Genomic DNA, 6,250 nt, shown 5'->3' with positions numbered 1-6,250 from the left:
TTTTTCAAATAAATAACATTGACAAAGGGGCCAATATCAATGAAATAACCGATAATGATATATTAGAGCTGCAACATATTGGCATGAAGGACTGAGTTAAGTTTGTGCAAATAAATGAGACTGACTTACAAGTGAAGGTAAAAGGGGTCAAATGTTTTAAAACATTATACGACCTCTTTATATAACTAGGGTTTAGGGTTTAGGGTTTATGGGGTTTGGGGTTTAAGATTAGGTTTTTTATTACTATGCTGAAATGGCAGGACACTAAGTTTGTAATAATGAATGTTAAAATGAAGATTGAAATGTGTTTAAATCTTCAAAACATATTCCGTTGAAAGGTTGGCATGGAAATCGACATAAGGTCAGTGACAGACTGGCTGTGAACCTTTAATTTCGTTCATATAAATTACTTTGACATACTTTGAAAGCGGGAACTTCTTCACAGTAACAACATTTAATTAGACATGATTTATATTCATGTTTAAATTAAGGAATACAAGGTTTGTTAAAATATGATACCTTGGTCTAACTTCACCTCAGGTCAGAGGGGTAAATCTGTTACCTTGGTCTAACTTCACCTAAGGTCAGAGGGGTAAATATGTTACATTGGTCTAACTTCACCTAAGGTCAGAGGCGTAAATATGTTACATTGGTCTAACTTCACCTAAGGTCAGAGGGGTAAATCTGTTACCTTGGTCTAACTTCACCTAAGGTCAGAGGGGTAAATCTGTTACCTTGGTCTAACTTCACCTAAGGTCAGAGGGGTAAATATGTTACATTGGTCTAACTTCACCATAGGTCAGAGGGGTAAATCTGTTACATTGGTCTAACTTCACCTCAGGTCAGAGGGGTAAATCTGTTACCTTGGTCTAACTTCACCTAAGGTCAGAGGGGTAAATATGTTACATTGGTCTAACTTCACCTAAGGTCAGAGGCGTAAATATGTTACATTGGTCTAACTTCACCTAAGGTCAGAGGGGTAAATCTGTTACCTTGGTCTAACTTCACCTAAGGTCAGAGGGGTAAATCTGTTACCTTGGTCTAACTTCACCTAAGGTCAGAGGGGTAAATATGTTACATTGGTCTAACTTCACCATAGGTCAGAGGGGTAAATCTGTTACATTGGTCTAACTTCACCTAAGGTCAGAGGGGTAAATATGTTACCTTGGTCTAACTTCACCTAAGGTCAGAGGGGTAAATATGTTACCTTGGTCTAAATTCACCTAAGGTCAGAGGGGTAAATCTGTTACATTGGTCTAACTTCACCTAAGGTCAGAGGGGTAAATCTGTTACATTGGTCTAACTTCACCTAAGGTCAGATGGGTTAATCTGTTACTTTGGTCTAAATTCACCTAAGGTCAGTGGGGTAAATCTGTTACATTGGTCTAACTTCACCTAAGGTCAGAGGGGTAAATCTGTTACATTGGTCTAACTTCACCTAAGGTCAGAGGGGTTAATCTGTTACATTGGTCTAACTTCACCTAAGGTCAGAGGGGTTAATCTGTTACATTGGTCTAACTTCACCTATACGGTCAGAGGGGTAAATATGTTACCTTGGTCTAACTTCACCTAAGGTCAGAGCGGTAAATATGTTACCTTGGTCTAACTTCACCTAAGGTCAGAGGGGTAAATCTGTTACATTGGTCTAACTTCACCTAAGGTCAGAGCGGTAAATATGTTACATTGGTCTAACCTCAACTAAGGTCAGAGGGTTTAATCTGTTACATTGGTCTAACTTCACCTAAGGTCAGAGGGGTAAATCTGTTACCTTGGTCTAACTTCACCTAAGGTCACAGGGGTAAATTTGTTACCTTGGTCTAACTTCACCTAAGGTCAGAGGGGTAAATCTGTTACATTGGTCTAACTTCACCTAAGGTCAGAGGGGTAAATATGTTACCTTGGTCTAACTTCACCTATACGGTCAGAGGGGTTAATATGTAACATTGGTCCAACTTCACCTAAGGTCAGATGGGTAAATATGACACCTTGATCTAACTTCAACTGAGGTCAGAGGGGTAAATCTGTTACCTTGGTCTAACTTCACCTAAGGTCAGAGGGGTAAATCTGTTACCTTGGTCTAACTTCACCTAAGGTCAGAGGGGTAAATCTGTTACCTTGGTCTAACTTCACCTAAGGTCAGATGGGTAAATATGTTACCTTGGTCTAACTTCACCTAAGGTCAGATGGGTAAATATGTTACCTTGGTCTAACTTCACCTAAGGTCAGATGGGTAAATATGATACCTTGGTCTAACTTCACCTAAGGTAAAAAGGGTAAATATGTTACCTTGGTCTAACTTCACCTAAGGTCAGCTGGGTAAATATGTTACCTTGGTCAAACTTCACCGAAGGCCAGAGGGGTAAATATGTTACCTTGGTCTAATTTCACCTAAGGTCAGAGGGGTAAATCTGTTACATTGGTCTAAATTCACCTATACGGTCAGAGGGGTAAATATGTTACCTTGGTCTAACTTCACCTAAGGTCAGACTGGGGTTAATCTGTTACATTGGTCTAACTTCACCTAAGGTCAGAGAGGTAAATATGTTACCTTGGTCTAACTTCACCTAAGGTCAGAGGGGTAAATATGTTACCTTGGTATAACTTCACCTAAGGTCAGAGTGGTCAATCTGTTACATTGGTCTAACTTCACCTATACGGTCAGAGGGGTTAATCTGTTACATTGGTCTAACTTCACCTAAGGTCAGAGGGGTAAATATGTTACCTTGGTCTAACTTCACCTAAGGTCAGAGGGGTAAATATGTTACCTTGGTCTAACTTCACCTATGGTCAGAGTGGTCAATCTGTTACATTGGTCTAACTTCACCTATACGGTCAGAGGGGTTAATCTGTTACATTGGTCTAACTTCACCTAAGGCCAGAGGGGTAAATCTGTTACATTGGTCTAACTTCACCTAAGGTCAGAGGGGTAAATATGTTACCTTGGTCTCAATTCACCTAAGGTCAGTGGGGTAAATCTGTTACATTGGTCTAACTTCACCTAAGGTCAGAGGGGTAAATCTGTTACATTGGTCTAACTTCACCTAAGGTCAGAGGCGTAAATATGTTACATTGGTCTAACTTCACCTAAGGTCAGAGGGGTTAATCTGTTACATTGGTCTAACTTCACCTAAGGTCAGAGGGGTAAATATGTTACCTTGGTCTAACTTCACCTAAGGTCAGAGGGGTAAATATGTTACCTTGGTCTAACTTCACCTAAGGTCAGATGGGTAAATATGTTACCTTGGTCTAACTTCCCTAAGGTCAGAGGGGTAAATATGTTACCTTGGTCTAACTTCACCGAAGGTCAGAGGGGTTAATCTATTACCTTGGTCTAACTTCACCTAAGGTCAGATGGGTAAATATGTTACCTTGGTCTAACTTCCCTTAGGTCAGATGGGTAAATATGTTACCTTGGTCTAACTTCACCTAAGGTCAGATGGGTAAATATGTTACCTTGGTCTAACTTCACCTAAGGTCAGAGGGGTAAATCTGTTACATTGGTCTAACTTCACCTAAGGTCAGAGGGGTTAATCTGTTACATTGGTCTAACTTCACCTAAGGTCAGAAGGGTAAATCTGTTACATTGGTCTAACTTCACCTAAGGTCAGAGTGGTAAATATGTTACCTTGGTCTAACTTCATCTAAGGTCAGAGGGGTTAATCTGTTACCTTGGTCTAACTTCACCTAAGGTCAGAGTGGTAAATATGTTACCTTGGTCTAACTTCACCTAAGGTCAGAGGGGTAAATATGTTACATTGGTCTAATTTCACCTAAGGTCAGAGGGGTAAATCTGTTACATTGGTCTAAATTCACCTAAGGTCAGTGGGGTAAATCTGTTACCTTGGTCTAACTTCACCTAAGGTCAGAGGGGTTAATCTGTTAAATTGGTCTAACTTCACCTAAGGTCAGAGGGGTAAATCTGTTACCTTGGTCTAACTTCACCTAAGGTCAGAGGGGTAAATATGTTACCTTGGTATAACTTCACCTATGGTCAGAGTGGTCAATCTGTTACATTGGTCTAACTTCACCTATACGGTCAGAGGGGTTAATCTGTTACATTGGTCTAACTTCACCTAAGGTCAGAGGGGTAAATCTGTTACATTGGTCTAACTTCACCTAAGGTCAGAGGGGTAAATATGTTACCTTGGTCTAACTTCACCTATGGTCAGAGTGGTCAATCTGTTACATTGGTCTAACTTCACCTATACGGTCAGAGGGGTTAATCTGTTACATTGGTCTAACTTCACCTAAGGCCAGAGGGGTAAATCTGTTACATTGGTCTAACTTCACCTAAGGTCAGAGGGGTAAATATGTTACCTTGGTCTCAATTCACCTAAGGTCAGTGGGGTAAATCTGTTACATTGGTCTAACTTCACCTAAGGTCAGAGGGGTAAATATGTTACCTTGGTCTAACTTCACCGAAGGTCAGAGGGGTTAATCTATTACCTTGGTCTAACTTCACCTAAGGTCAGAGGGGTAAATATGTTACCTTGGTCTAACTTCACCTAAGGTCAGAGGGGTTAATCTGTTACATTGGTCTAACTTCACCTAAGGTCAGAGGGGTTAATCTGTTACATTGGTCTAACTTCACCTAAGGTCAGAGGGGTAAATATGTTACCTTGGTCTAACTTCACCTAAGGTCAGAGGGGTAAATCTGTTACATTGGTCTAAATTCACCTATACGGTCAGAGGGGTAAATATGTTACCTTGGTCTAACTTCACCTAAGGTCAGAGCGGTAAATATGTTACCTTGGTCTAACCTCAACTAAGGTCAGAGGGTTTAATCTGTTACATTGGTCTAACTTCACCTAAGGTCCAAGGGGTAAATCTGTTACATTGGTCTAACTTCACCTAAGGTCAGAGGGGTAAATTTGTTACCTTGGTCTAACTTCACCTATACGGTCAGAGGGGTTAATCTGTTACATTGGTCTAACTTCACCTAAGGTCAGAGGGGTTAATCTGTTACCTTGGTCTAACTTCACCTAAGGTCAGAGGGGTAAATCTGTTACATTGGTCTAACTTCACCTAAGGTCAGAGGGGTAAATCTGTTACATTGGTCTAACTTCACCTAAGGTCAGAGGGGTAAATCTGTTACATTGGTCTAACTTCACCTAAGGTCAGAGGGGTTAATCTGTTACATTGGTCTAAATTCACCTATACGGTCAGAGGGGTAAATATGTTACCTTGGTCTAACCTCAACTAAGGTCAGAGGGTTTAATCTGTTACATTGGTCTAACTTCACCTAAGGTCCAAGGGGTAAATCTGTTACATTGGTCTAACTTCACCTAGGGTCAGAGGGGTAAATTTGTTACCTTGGTCTAACTTCACCTAAGGTCAGAGGGGTAAATATGTTACCTTGGTCTAAGGTAAATCTGTTACATTGGTCTAACTTCACCTAAGGTCAGAGGGGTTAATCAGTTACATTGGTCTAACTTCACCTAAGGTCAGAGGGGTAAATATGTTACCTTGGTCTAACTTCAACTGAGGTCAGAGGAGTTAATCTGTTACATTGGTCTAACTTCACCTAAGGTCAGAGGGGTAAATATGTTACCTTGGTCTAACTTCACCTAAGGTCAGAGGGGTTAATCTGTTACATTGGTCTAACTTCACCTAAGGTCAGAGGGGTAAATATGTTACATTGGTCTAATTTCACCTAAGGTCACAGGGGTAAATCTGTTACATTGGTCTAAATTCACCTATACGGTCAGAGGGGTAAATATGTTACCTTGGTCTAACTTCACCTAAGGTCCGAGCGGTAAATATGTTACCTTGGTCTAATCTCAACTAAGGTCAGAGGGTTTAATCTGTTACATTGGTCTAACTTCACCTACGGTCAGAGGGGTAAATCTGTTACATTGGTCTAACTTCACCTAAGGTCAGAGGGGTAAATTTGTTACCTTGGTCTAACTTCACCTAAGGTCAGAGGGGTAAATCTGTTACATTGGTCTAACTTCACCTAAGGTCAGAGGGGTAAATATGTTACCTTGGTCTAACTTCACCTAAGGTCAGAGGGGTAAATTTGTTACATTGGTCTAACTTCACCTAAGGTCAGAGGGGTTAATCTGTTACATTGGTCTAACTTCACCTAAGGTCAGAGGGGTAAATATGTTACCTTGGTCTCAATTCACCTAAGGTCAGTGGGGTAAATCTGTTACATTGGTATAACTTCACCTAAGGTCAGAGGGGTTAATCTGTTACATTGGTCTAACTTCACCTAAGGTCAGAGGGGTAAATATGTTACCTTGGTCTA

Source organism: Pecten maximus, chromosome 9 (genome assembly GCF_902652985.1).
Source record: "Pecten maximus chromosome 9, xPecMax1.1, whole genome shotgun sequence".
NCBI classification, from domain to species: Eukaryota; Metazoa; Mollusca; class Bivalvia; order Pectinida; family Pectinidae; genus Pecten; species Pecten maximus.
Note: the sequence above shows the minus strand (reverse complement) of the source record.